Raw genomic sequence first — 14,876 nt, 5'->3', positions numbered from 1 at the left:
AGAGTTGATCAACCACTCCTCTATCTTCTAGTTCACTTTTAGCCCCTTCAGGAGCCTCTTCATACTCGTTGTCCTCAATTTTAGTCTTGTAAATTAGAAAATTGAACACTAGTGATTCCCCACCTAGGAGAGAAAAAGGAAATCACTAGGATGATTTTCACTTGGGAGATAATTTACATTCAAAAGAGGGGTTGAATCCACTAGATCCAAATCCAAGGGAAACAAGGATGTGAATTCTAAGTGGATTGCAAGTGTTGGAATGTAATTTTCCCTCTTTTGTAAGTAGAAGAGTTGACTTGTTGACTATACAAAAAAGAGAGATAAAATGGGTGAAATGAGGAGCTACCAGTTTGGGATTGCACTATAACTTCGGATCTGAGATATTTAAACTAATACAGATCTGCCCTACAAATTTGGAGAAAATTCATCAGGACCATGTTGAAAGTGCACATGGTCCTCGGAAAAATCCGTGAAACGAAAAGGGTTTTTCTGTCTCTACAAATAAAGCCCAAACCTGCAATTACAACTGTGCACCTACAACCTACACACAAAAAAGAAGGGAAGAAGGGTTGTGGATAGGGATTTGCCTTAGTCAAACCTCGATTGAGGAATCAACCTTGAAAGAAGGTAATTGTAAATACTTAAATGTAAATAATGGAAATGTATACCTTGTAGATCTGAAATCTGTTGATGATGGTTTCTTTTCTTATTGAATGTAATCACAAGTGTCGCATGAAATGGCATGTAACATGACAAAACCCTAACACACATTTATGCTTGCAAATGAATGTTGTAATGTTTCTCCAATGGATGAATGAATAAGATACATGAAGAAGAAGACTTGATGGATGCTTGAAGACTTGAATGCTTGAACGCTTGATGATTTATATTTTTGCCTATGCTTTCTTATGATCAACTTTGCTTATGCAAATGAGAGGACTAGATCCCCTTTTATACTTGCCTCAGAGGATTAATTCGTCTCACCAAAGGCCAACATCAGGTAGATTTGGAATCCCAAAATGCAGATTGGATCGGAGGGACCTATCTTGGGGTCACCCTTAGAGGAGGGGATAAGGGATCCATGCTTCTGTCCTAGGGGGGATAGGGGTGCCACGCTTCTGTCCTTCCCTATCTTGGGGTCTAGACAGGATCCTAAGGCCATCTTAAGGCTTAAACAAGGAGAGGTTAAAAGTGAAAATGCAAAGAGAAGTCTCAGTTGGGAAGGAAGATGTTGTCTCCAAGGTGAGGACCTCAAATGTGGTTAAAATTGCCAAGGTCACAATTTTATGACACTAAATTTAGCCCCCACTTTAGAGGGAGTATGACTTACGCCAATACTATTGGTAAAGTAGAAGAAATAGAGATGAAGATGAGAGATATGAAGAAATACCACAAGGAGTATAAGACATCACTAATCTTGATGAAAAAAGCCCCCAACCTTAGGATCTTAACTCACTCAAACACATGCAAGAGCACACAAAACAAAAAGGATGAGACAAACAACACAAGACAAAGCATGGAAGACATACTAAAAAAACAAAACACAAGACCACACATCAGCTAGTCGTAGAGACCTCGATACAAATGTCTCAAACAACTAATTGAAACACAAAGACAAATTCCATCACATAAACACCAATAATCACATAGAAGAGAAAAGATAACATCATCCATGAACCATCAATAGTAAAACTATGGGTTCATGAGAGGAAGGAGAGAGGACATGAATACAAACTTTGGTGATCCATGAGAAGAAAGGCGAACAAGAAGAAACCATGGACATCTCTCCCCTAGAATTAGATGATCCATGGAGAGAAGGACATGGAAATCTAGCCCTCGTAATCTATCTAAGTGATCTATGTAAGGGAGGAGAGTGAGAACACCATTAGTTTCACCCAACCTCATGAGCATGTGTGCAAGTGAGGTTCGAAGCGCCTCATAGGATTCTATGCCCAAGTACACTACAACCTTTATGAGATGTATAGTACAAATGTCAAGAATGGTATGACATCTCGCTCTAAGATTATGTGCTCTTGTTCCGAGAATAATCACCTTGTATAAGAGAAAAGTGGCGTCATCTAAATCTAAGAGTATGTGCTCTAGTTCTGAGAATAATCACCCTACATAAGACAAAAGTGGCATCATCCCACTCTAAGAGTCTATGCTCTGGTTCCGAGAATGACCCACTGTATAAGGAAAAAGTGATGACATCTCGCTCTAAGAGTCTATGTTTTGGTTTCGAGAATGATCCACTATACTAGGAAAAAGCAGTGTCATCTCGCTCCAAGAGTTTGTGCTCTGGTTCCGAGAATGACCCACTGTACAAGAGAAAAGTGAAGACATCTTTCTCTAAGAGGTTGCCCTCTAGTTCCAATAATGTCCCACTGTATAAAAGAAAAGTGATGACATCTTTCTCTATGAGGTTGCCCTCTGGTTCCAAGATTGTCCCACTATACAATGCACGAGAGAATTATGGTACAAAGGAGCAATGTGGGTGCCCCCCCCCCCCCTTAAGATGTCAACATAGGTTGATGTTGATATCTTAAGGAAAATAGAACAAGGATACCTACCTTCATCAGAAAGAAGATATCCGTTATGCAACACTGTCATAAATCCAAGCAAGAGAGGGAATACTCTTCAAGCAAGGATAAGATAGTTGAAAAGAGATATCTTGTTGTAAGTGTAAAGGAGATTCTTGGAGGAGAAGAGATCTTTTCTCAGAAGGAATCTACCTCCAAGAGGAGTTGTCTTAGACAAATATAACATCTTCTAAAACGAAGCGTAGAAGAGAACAAGAATTCAATCCTTCCTCCTATTGCTATGTAAAAAGGATTCTTGATGAAGGATGACTCACTTTTATCTCAATGGGGATGGGTGAACTTATTATAGATGTACATTACCAAGTGTGAAAGAGATTGTAGTCAAGGACTTACACCTCTTGTATAAGAGATAACCCTTGAGTGAACAACATCAAGTAATAAAACTCACACCATCCGTAAAATAGGAAAGAGTGGAGCCTTGGAGAAAGAGAAAGGGAGAGATATCATTTCCCCCAAGTGTAGGACAATGAGAAGAATTAAACAGCTTCTAGAGAGAGACTACTTATAAGAGACATATTGTTTCAAGGAAGGAATACATCCTATCCAAGGAAAAAACATGTGCTCGCATGAAGGATAACTCCATTCAAGATAAGACATCAAGTTATGAATAACACAATAGAAGAGGTAATTTTCAAAGAGAGAGAAAGAAAGAGGTTCACATAAGTTCTCTGAGGAGAGATTGCTCATAATAGACATACCATTTCAAGCAAGGAAAAAAATCCCACTCATGGAACAGACATGCACTCGTATGAAGGATAACTTCATGCAAGAAAGGACATCAAGTTTATGAATAATGTACTCCATAAAGAAAACAATGAAACCTTAGAAAGAGGAAAAGGAATATTCTTTCCCCCCAAGAATAGAGGCAAGAATAAATAGACTATTGTGTTGCTCACTAAGTATGATTGCACCTGAAATTGTACCACCATGAATGACAAGGAGCCCCCAATATGTAGGCTAACTATGTCACATAGTGAAGAGCAACATAATAGGAAATTGAATGTTATTTTAAATGATCATGATGAATATGCCATTCATTGTCATATGTTATTTTTACATGCCTGAAGTTTAAAGAGGCCCAATGAATTTCAAGATTTGTGTTAAGAGAAAAATTTGGAATATGAAATTCAGGCATCTTAGACTTTCTAGAAAAGGTAGGAGTGAAATCTAAGGACCCCCAATCATCCTCTAAGAGTTCTTATTTTGGAACTTCTTTGGTAGGAGATGGTGTATTTAAGTGAATTGAAGAGAGGATTATATTAACTAATAAAGTATATGATGCTTCTCTTATGTTCTCATAAACTACTTCATTAGTATATGTGTAAGGCACATCATGATAATCAGGAATAATTTTGGCTTCCTAGGAACATGAATGGAATTGCTTAATTTTTGTTAGACTCTTGATTTTTGGTAGAGAGAGCATTATGATGAGAAATAATATCATCCTCTTGTCCTAAGGTATCTTTATGTTCAAGACACTCATTAGGAAAAGGACTATCATATGTAATTAATGCTTCATCTTTAGAGAGAAGATCATGAAAAGAAGGTATGGCATCCCTAGAATAAGTATCCATAATATCATCCTCTTGCACCAAATAATCCTTATGAGGGAGGTACTTTTTAGGAGAATAAGGAACACAATTCTCCAAAGATTCATCTTTAGGAGGGAGATCTTTGAAAGAAGTATCTATATTCCCTTTTTTCAACCAATGCACCCTCATTAATGAGATTAATTTTGGGAGAGGGTAAATCATAGGTATAAATGAATGGGAGAACTAAACTATCATCATATGCATGAAAGGGAACATCATGAACATCTTTAATGTAACTTAAAATTGAATTAGCAAAATAAGATAAGAACTCCATATGCACTTATGATCAAACAAGAAACTCATATGTCATTTAACCATAATAATGTTCACCCCATACATGCATAGAAAATTGAATAAAGGAGGGAAAATGGAATTTAAATTGCAAATTTGAATTTGAAACTTGCAAAATAATTGAATAATTCAAAATTCTAGGAAAAATGATTATTGAACAAATTGATTAAAAGAATAATGATGCAACCTCCTGGGAAATTAAAATTTAAAATTAGGATTATGTAAAAAAATAACCTCTTAATTTTAAAATTTAAAATTATCTAAAAGAGATTAAAATTAGGGCCTATCGGAAACCCGCTTAATTTAAAAATTGAAAGTTGTTGAATTAAAATTTTAAAATTTAAAATTAGAGGTGTTCTTAATTAACCACTTAATTTAAACTATATCCTGAAAATTGAAATGTTGAAAGTGAAGATTGTTTTTTATTTTAAAAGGATCAAAATTCGAGAAAATCAGCCAATCTTCTAGATTTAAGTTGTTAAATACAATCATAACAGTCTCCCGAAATTTCAAGAAAAAAGCCAGGGACTGTGTTAAAAGTGCACACGGTCCTCCCAACTTTTTCAAAAAAATTTAGGGATGAAAGTTACGATGATTTTAAAGCTAACCCCAAAAAATTGGTTGATTTTACGATTTCTAGATAGGCGAAATTAAGGTTTTTAGAAAAATGAGGAATTGAATTGCAAATTTGAAAAAGGTCACACCTAATGGATAAGGTCACCTTAGATGATTTTTAGAAAACTGAAATTGTGGGGAAATGATTGAGATTTGCACAAAATCCAATTAATTTTGAAAATTAGGATTTTAGGACCTAACCGCTTAATTTTTAAATTTTGAATTTTGGAAAAAAGGAGGGAAATTGAAAATTTGAATCTTTGACAAGAAAACAAGTCTGAAAACAATGATAAATCTAAAAATTGAATTAAGATCCAAGTTTTGCACAAATTCAATTTCAAATCTAGATTTTTTGTAAATTGCAAGAAAACAAACATTCAATTTTGAATTTGTTGATAAAATCAACCAATTTCTTGGATTTAAGCAGAAAAATATAGTCAATTCCGTCTCCCGAAATTTCGGGACAAAAGCCAAGGACTGTGTTGAAAGTGCACACGGTCTGACCAATTTTTTTTTAAATTTTTAGGGATGATAGATATTATGATTTTATTGCAGAATCAAAAAAAACAGCTGATTTGGAGATGTCTAGATCAGTCAAATTGGCAATCAAAGGTCGAAAATAGGAGATTCTTAAAAATTAGGGCTTTACTGTTTAACCACTTAATTTTCAAAATGAAAAGACATATTTGAATTGCAATTTTGAAATAGAAATCAGATCTGAAACAAGCAACCAAAATGCTATACTTCACAAGCTTAATTTTCTCAAAATGGAAAATTAGGGTTTTTATGCAATTAACCTCTAAATTTTGCAAAAAGATCAAACTTGGAAATGAAATTTTAAAATTCAAATTGCAATTATTCATATCTAACAAATAAGAAATTAGAATTAAAATGTAGGACATTGGGTTCACCAAAATGTAAAGTGGAAAATTGAACCCTAGTGATTCCCCACCTAAGAGAGAGAAAGGAAATCACTAGGATGGTTTTCACTTGGAAGATACTTTACATTCAAAAGAGGGGTTGAATCCACTAGATCCAAATCCAAGGGAAACAAGGATGTGAATTCTATGTGGATTGCAAGTGTTGGAATGTAATTTGCCCTCTTTTGTAAGTTAAAGAGTTGACTTGTTGACTATGTAGAAAAGAGAGATAAAATGGGTGAAATGAGGAGCTACCGGTTCGGGATCGCGTTGTAACTTTGGATCTGAGATATTTAGACTAATACAGATCTACCTTGCAAATTTGGAGAAAATTCTTTGGGACCGTGTTGAAAGTGCACACAATCCTCCAAAAAATCCCCGAAACAAAAAGGGTTTTTTCATCTCTGCAAATGAAGCCCAAACCTGCAATTACAACTACGCACACCTACAACCTACTCACGGAAAAGAAGGGAAGAATGGTTGTGGATAGGGGTTTGTCTCATTCAAACCTTGGTTCAAGAATCAACCTTGAAAGAAGGTAATTGCAAATGCTTAAATGTAAATAATGGAAATATATACCTTGTAGATCTGCAATTTGTTGGTGATGGTTGCTTTGCTTCTTGAATGTAATCACAAGTATCGCATGAAATGGCATGTAACATGACAAAACCCTAACACACACATATGCTTGCAAATGAATGTTGTAATGTTTCTCCAATGGATGAATGAAGAAGACACATGAAGAAGAAGACTTGATGGATTCTTGAAGACATGAATGCTTGAATGCTTGGTGATGTATATCTTTTACTCTGCTTGCTTATGATCAACTTTTCTTATACAAATGAGAGGACTAGATGCCCTTTTATACTTGCCTTGGAGGATTAATTCATCTCACCAAAGGCCAACATCAGGGGGATTTGGAATCCTGAAATGCAGATAGGACCGGAGGGACCTATCTTGGGGCCACCCTAAGAGGGGGGAACAGGGGCATCATGCCCCTGTCCTGCCCTATCTTGGGGTCTGAATAGGGTCCTAAGGCCATCTCAGAGCTTAAACAAGGAGAGGTTCAAAGTTAAAATGCAAAGAGAGGTCTCAATTGGGAAGGAAGATGTTGTCGCCAAGGTGAGGACCTCAAATACGGTTAAAATTGCTAGGGTTGCAATTTTATGACACTACAAGTCTGTTGTTCTGAAATTTCAGAATTCGATCCTTCAGCAGAATAGCACTCCATTTGATGTAAATTTCCCTTCCCACAACATTTATGTCCTGGGGCCCATTGTTCTCTGCATGAGTAGCAAAGATTCTTCCCCCGGAGCTCTTGATGAAGCTCATCATCCATCCGAGAAGGGAACTTCTTGGTCTGATTTGAAAACTTCTTCTTATCTTTCTGGAAAGGAAAAGGCTTGGACTGAAATTTACTCCTTGGGGCAGGCAACTCCATACTTCTAGATTTTTTTATGGCTTCCACCAAAGTAGGTGGATCGAAAGCTTTAACCCACCCCTTCAAAGGCTTTTCAAGACCTTCTATGAAAATAACGATTAGCCTCTTCTCTGAGATGTTGTTGACCATAACTGAGAGGTTTTGGGATTCAATTATGTAGTTGTCCAAGGAGCCTTGTTGTTCGAATTGAGAAAGCTCTCTAAACTTCACCTCCGGGTCCTCAGAATCAAACCTATCAATCAGCTTGTTGGTGAACTTAGCATAGTTGTTTATCAAGCTATGACCAAGGGTGACCAACCCATGGTACCACCATTCATGTGCAACTCCATCCAAGTGCAGGGTGGTGAACTTGATGGCTTCTTCTTCAAGCATAGGCCTCAAGGACAAATAGTTGTCCAACTTCTGCACCCACTCTCTAGTTGTACTTTAACTACTTCCATCAAAATGCGCTAGAGTGACCTTCCCAAGAGCTTGTTGATAATCTCTTAGAGTGGAGTAATGATTATCATATTTTCCTTCCCTCTTCTTCTTCTGGTTCATGTATTGGTCAAGAGACATGGCATTTCAAATCTCTTGGGGAAATGTTGCATACTCCACGAAACTGGCCCAAATCTCTTTAGCTACAAGGACTTCAACTTCAGGAGGCAGTGTTTCCCTTGGAAGGAAAACCGGTTGCAATGACCTTGTCACCGATCCAACAGGCATTCCACTACTATTGTTTCCATTTCCATTACCATCAGATATGTTGGAAGTGTTAGCATTATTTCCACTCATAGTCTGATTGAGATCTTGGCTTTGCCCTCCTCTAGCACTCTGTCTAAAAGTGGTTATCATCTGAGACATCATGTCCATCATAGTGTCAAACTTATTTTCCACGATTTGATAGAGAAAATACCCAGAATGAAAGATTCACTTGGCCGAGAGGTATGAGTGAAATATGGTTTCAGCAACTCTGCGACGGGCAGCAAGAAAACACTCCAAACCCACACAAAAACAATCCACAATCTACCAAACACTCTCTAACAGCACTGCAAATACAAGAACAAAGCAAGGTACTATCTCCCAAGTACAAAAATGAGACTTAGCTAGGAAGCCACACTTCAAAGCTCAGATTTCAATCACCAAACCAGCATCATAACGGTGTAAAATTCTCAAGATGCCAAAATGAGAGCCCAAGGCTCTTATTTATAACACTTTCCCTCTCCACATTCAAATTCAACTTCATCCAAATTCCCCTCAAAATCAAATTACATTTCACCACATTACGCCCTCATGTGTTTGGCGCCCCCTTCCTAGGCAAGAAGTTTGATATTTACCTTGGTGAAGAACTTGCAACATAAAAAGAATTTAGCACATGAAATATGCCACTTTTTTTTAAACGTCGCTGACTTAGGAAAATAACAATATTGATGGCAAATATATATTTTTTCCCTAAGTCACCCACAATACAATTAATCAGTAATAAAATAATTAAATATTAAACCTTAGGATAAGGAACTAATATTTAATTCAATGACTTATAACTCCATTACTGATTATCATAAAAATCAAGGATGAAGTTGTGCGATGAAGACCATTGAACTGTGTTGAATCAGGACCCTGCCTGAGACTGCTAAAAATAGAAATGTTCAACACAGCCACGTACTAAAAATAGTAAGTCAAGAAATACTGCTCTGAAAAAAATGATCTTTGCACCCAGAGAAAGAGCTTGGAAATCTCAATAGAACTACATCATCCAAATAGCCAAACCCTAACTTACTAATAATAATAATTTACACTTCACTGAAGAGTCAATTGCATGTTATGCCACTGTAGTATTCCCACAATTTTTATTTTTATTTTAAAAGAAAGATCACAATCACGCTAATCACCCATTAGGGTTACAACAATGTAATCCAAACAACTGAAAGGAACCCTACACCTTTTGATCATCGAGAGCCCAAACTAGGAGGGTGAGAGCATACGGTAGTAGGGGATCGTTAGCCACAAACTACTGAAAGTAATGATTACAATAATGGTCGGCAAGCCAGCCCCTTTCGTTTATCTAGGGGTAAACAAGATACTTGGCGGTAAACTAGCCAAGGCAACAAGAGCACACTCAACACGAATCACTCTACCGCAATGTTTTGGCGGGAGGACTGAACACAACAATAAAGCTCAACTCAAATGCTTATGTAGCGGGAGGATCATTACAAACATAATATCACTCAACCACTTACTCAGTGGAAGGACAGAGCAACAAAACTTAATTACATAACAAGTAGGTGGCTAGGCCAACCTCTTCCACTTATGCAGTGGGCAAGCAACACTCGAGAAATGGTTAGTAGTACTACTACTTAAACTTACAATATAGAAATAGAATATTAGAGATGATATCCAATGCAGATTACAACAATAAACAACTATCAAAATAACTCAAATCAAACCCCTACTATTGAACCAAAAAATTGAAGTCAAAATAGGCATGACTAGCCTCAGCCAGCAACACCAAAATGATCATAACTCACCCAAACGAAGTCAAAAACACACCAAATCAAATGTGAATGAAAGATATAACTTGGACGATGATACAAGAACACAAAACATGCAATCCAATCACCCAAAATAGCAACATGCATCCCAATGCACCTCTGGAATGGTACGACCTAGCTAGATGGTACGATGTGCAACTTAAAATCCAATTCTCCAAACCAACAGCTATAAAATTGCAAAATATATCACCTCAATGCCATGATTTGATAATGAAAATACCCAGAATGAAAGATTCACTTGGCCAAGGGGTATGAGCGAAATATGGTTTCAGCAACTCCGCGACCAGCTGCAAGAAAACACTTTAAACCCACACAAAAACACTCCACAATCTACAAAACACTCTCTAACAACACTGGAAATACAAGAACATGGCTAGGTACTATCTCCCAAGTATGAAACTGAGACTTATCTAGGAAGCCACACTTCAAAGCTCAGATTTCAATCACCAAACCGGCAGCATAACAGTGTAAAATTCTCCAGATGCCAAAATAAGAGCCCAAGGCTCTTATTTATAACACTTTCCCTCTCCAAATTCAAATTCAACTTCATCCATATTCCCACCAAAATCAAATTACATTTCACCACATTACGCCCTCATGTGTTTGGCGCCCCCTTCCTAGGCAAGAAGATCGATATTTACCTTGGTGAAGAACTTGCAACATAAAAAGAATTTAGCACATGAAATATGCCAGTTTTTTTTAAATGCCACTAACTTAGGAAAATAACAATATTGATGGCAGATATATATATTTTTCCCTAAGTCGCCCATAATACAATTAATCAGTAATAAAATAATTAAATATTAAACCTTAGGATAAGGAAATAATGTTTAATTCAATAACTTATAACTCCATTACTGATTATCATCAAAGTCAAGGATGAAGTTGTGCGATGAAGACCACAGAACTGTGCTGAATTAGGACCCTGTCCGAGACTGCTAAAAATAGAAATGCTCAACACAGCCACTTACTAAAAATAGTAAGTCAAGAAATACTGCTTCGAAAAACATGATCTTCGCACCCAGAGAAAGAGCTTGGAAATATTAATAGAACTACATCATCCAAACATCCAAACCCTAACTTACTAAAAATAGTAAGTTCACACTTCACCGAAGAGTCAACTACATGTTATGCCACCCTGGAGTTCATGGAAAACCCAGAAGGAAATCATAAGGAAAACTGAAGAATGCCCTTCTGACAAACACTAAAAATCTCGTGCAGAACTCCACAAAAGTTTGAAACCCTAATTCTCCTTTCCAAATAGCCTACGGGTCTCTGGAATAGGCCAATGGACCACTGAATGCACATCACTAAGAAAGGGACATTACAATATTTCCTTCATTACCTTTTTCATGTGGAGGGTACATATTTGAGAGAAAAGCATTTAGTGTGGTATATGAAACTTTGAAATTTTTTAATTTTGATGTTGACAAATACTGGCAATATAATCCATGAAACATCATTAAAGCAATGGTTGTGGCAAATAAGAACTTTGCAAGTAAAATCCAACATGAAAGTAAAACCTTGTTAGAAATGTTGAAAAACAAGGATTCTTTCCAGAATGAGGTCAAAAAAGTGATGGAGGAAACTGTTGTTGAGAAAAGTATTTCTCTAGAACAATTATCAACACAAATTATGGCATTACACCCATAAAGAACAACAGAGCAAGAGATCCAAACTAGGAGGTTCGATAATGTTTACAAAAGAGTTGATAGTATCCCAAAATCTCTATCAAAGGCTTATGTAGAGGCAAACTGGACATGAAACAAAATAAAAGGTTTTTGGTCTATGAGAAAGAATCTAGGCTAAACCAAAGACTATTGTAGATTTTGAAGATGTCCCAGAGGATTCTGAGTTTAGCAAATTATGGAATATAGAGACTCCTTCTGAAGCATATGATGATAGTAATAATGATAGAGATCATGATAGTGATAATGAGATACTCTCAAGTCAAACTCCAACATCTATTATATAAACTGAAAAAACATCTATTTGAGTGAGATTGTGTTAGAAAAATATTCTTCAGGGGCAACCATAATGGAAAAATTGGGTTAACAAGGTGGTGGTTTGGGGTCCAAAAGATAAGGCCCTTGGACACCACTGGAGGTAGAGTTACTAGGAAATGGTGCATATCATCGAGGCATTGGAGTTGAATCAACGAGGAAAGGTGATAATTATAAACCTGAACCTTGTTTTGTTTTAGCTTCAAATCTCGACACTCGGATTCAATCACAACCAAAACATGGTGGAGAATAAAGTGGTGTTGCCACTGGTGGGGATGGTATGGGTACTAGTATAGTTGTGGTCAACAAGTTCAAGGATAAAAAGATACTCAGAAGAGACCAATAGTGGAAGATAATATATAGAATCCCAGTGATCAAGGCATGTTGAAGAAGAAAAATTTTATGACAACAATGACGAGTAAAACTCCAACTACATCAAGTTCCACCATGAAGGTATTGCTTCCAGATCCAGAACAAGCCCGTGGCCCTCAAATGAGTCTGATTACCCCAGCTGTAAGTCAAAGTGGGACAGGATTAGGAATGGGTTTTGCATCTTTTTCTAGACCTCGCAATGCATTTGTTAGAGCCACAAACATAGGTGGAGGTGCCTACATCACTGCAAGTGCTATTTCACCATTTGAACCCCAAATTTTAATTACAATAATTTTGTTGATCAATTTAGAGAGAGCAAAAAAAAATAAAGAAAAAAGGAAGCTAATGATGAAGGTTCCAAGTACTACAGCTGTAGAGGACCAACCTGCAATGAACAGGGTATTTCCCACATATGACGCAAATAAAGAAATGATGGATTACATGGTTGTTATGCCCCCAATTCCAAATCAAAATAAACTAGAGAATCAAATTGATCACTCCCAATTTCATGTTAGCACCATCCAAATGGATTTCTCAGGAGTTAAGAATGTGGATAAAATTAATGTGTCAAGAAAGACCAACGAAGTGGTGTACACATCAGTTCTCAAGCAAAAGAGAGACAAATAAGCTAGAGAGACAAATATAAAATTTAGAGAACTAGAAAATGAGAAAGCAAAGAGGAAATTTGTAGAGAACAATAGCCATGAATTATAAAAAGGGATAAAAAAATCTGCCTCTAAATCTACAAGTGTAGAGAACGAACAATCATAAGTGGAATTGAATGAACTGAAGAAAAGCTTAGCTGAAAGCATCAAAAAAAATAAAAGTGAAAGAGCCTCTTTAGTACAATTATACAAAAATATGAAGAATGTCACTGCCTCAACAAAAAATTTACAAGACCAATTGAACAAAGAGAAGGAAAGAGCAAATCAGTGGGAAGAAAAGGCAGAGGAAGAAATAAAAAACAATGAAAGACTGACACAAGAGTTGCAGAAGGCATATAATGATATTAAGTCTCTCAAAGACAAATTGAGCGGATCTTGGAAACAAACAGTGAGGTTTATAAAACAAACTATTTGGGAATAAATAATGCAAAAGGCTGACCAATTGTGTCAATTGTTTGAATTGATTGGAAATCTCAGTGTACATCATGTGAAGTTGATTGAATACATTGCTCATAACAGAAAGTTGATTTCAAGAGAGAAAATTGCAAATCAAATTTTGCAAATAGTCTACAAATCCAATGAAAAATATTTTCCATCCAAGGGAATTCACAACCGCATTGATGCCTTAGTAAAGGATTCATCTGTCATTCAAAAATGTAAGAAACTACGGGAATCATAGGAATGTTTGGATAAAGCTGCAAAAAAGATGAAGTTGCATGGAAAGGTGCAAAGATTAACAGAACTTGGTTTGTCGATGAGTTTCGATACAAAACAGCAATACATTGGAGATGTTGCTTTCAAAACTAAGATGGAGAATAAAATGAAGCTTGTTTAACTTTTTGGCCATGGCCAAACCATTGATGACCTTGAATGCAGCTTTGGATGAAACATTGATGTCAACTTCCACTTCCAATTATGAATTGTTGACAGATTTTCAAGTCACTTACTATATGTTAGAACAATTTGGAGTTCCATCGGGGGGGAGTGGAGCATGCTACAAAAGCTCATACAATTATTTCATAATATGTATTGTATAATTTGTATTCCCAAATACATTTAGGCTTTCCGATTTACTTTGTATGTAATTCCAAGAATATTTTAATTTTTCTTGGCTTGAATTAACTTTGTTTTATGATTCTATGAATGTTTTGTCATGGCTTGAATTAACTCTGTTTTATCTATGTTTTATGATTCTATGAATGTTTTTTCGTGGCTTGAATTAACTCTGTTTTATCTTTGTTTTATGATTCTATGAATGTTTTGTCTTGGCTTTAATTAACTCTGTTTTATCTTTGTTTTATGATTCTATGAATGTTTTTTCATGGCTTCAATTAACTTTGTTTTATCTTTGTTTATGATTCTATGAATGCTTTGTCGTAGCTTCAATCAACTCTATTATATCTTTGTTTTATGATTCTATGAATGTTTTGTCATGGCTTCAATTAACTCTGTTCTATCTTTGTTTTATGATTCTATATGAATGTTTTGTCGTGGCTTCAATTAACTCTTTTTTATCTCTATTTTACCTTTGGCAAGATCAATGACTCATATCATCGCGTGATTGCACAATTGATCGAAGCTACTCGCTTGTATTAACTTCACAAGTCTGTCGCTTACATGGTGGGTGGGACCTACTCACAATGATTGTATATATCTGGACAAAGTAAGCAAGTCATGAATGGAAGATAGGATGACATGGTGGAAGTGCGGGCTCGGTGTTCTCACACCTTATGTGCTATATTGAGCGGACAACTTGTATGAGATCAATGGACAGGATGCTCGCACGATTGCGCAATTGATGGAAGTTGCACCCAAAGGTTAATTTTGCAACTCTTCTATGGAAGTG

Source organism: Cryptomeria japonica, chromosome 3 (assembly GCF_030272615.1).
Source record: "Cryptomeria japonica chromosome 3, Sugi_1.0, whole genome shotgun sequence".
In the NCBI taxonomy this organism is placed as follows: Eukaryota; Viridiplantae; Streptophyta; class Pinopsida; order Cupressales; family Cupressaceae; genus Cryptomeria; species Cryptomeria japonica.
This window is presented reverse-complemented; position numbering follows the sequence as displayed.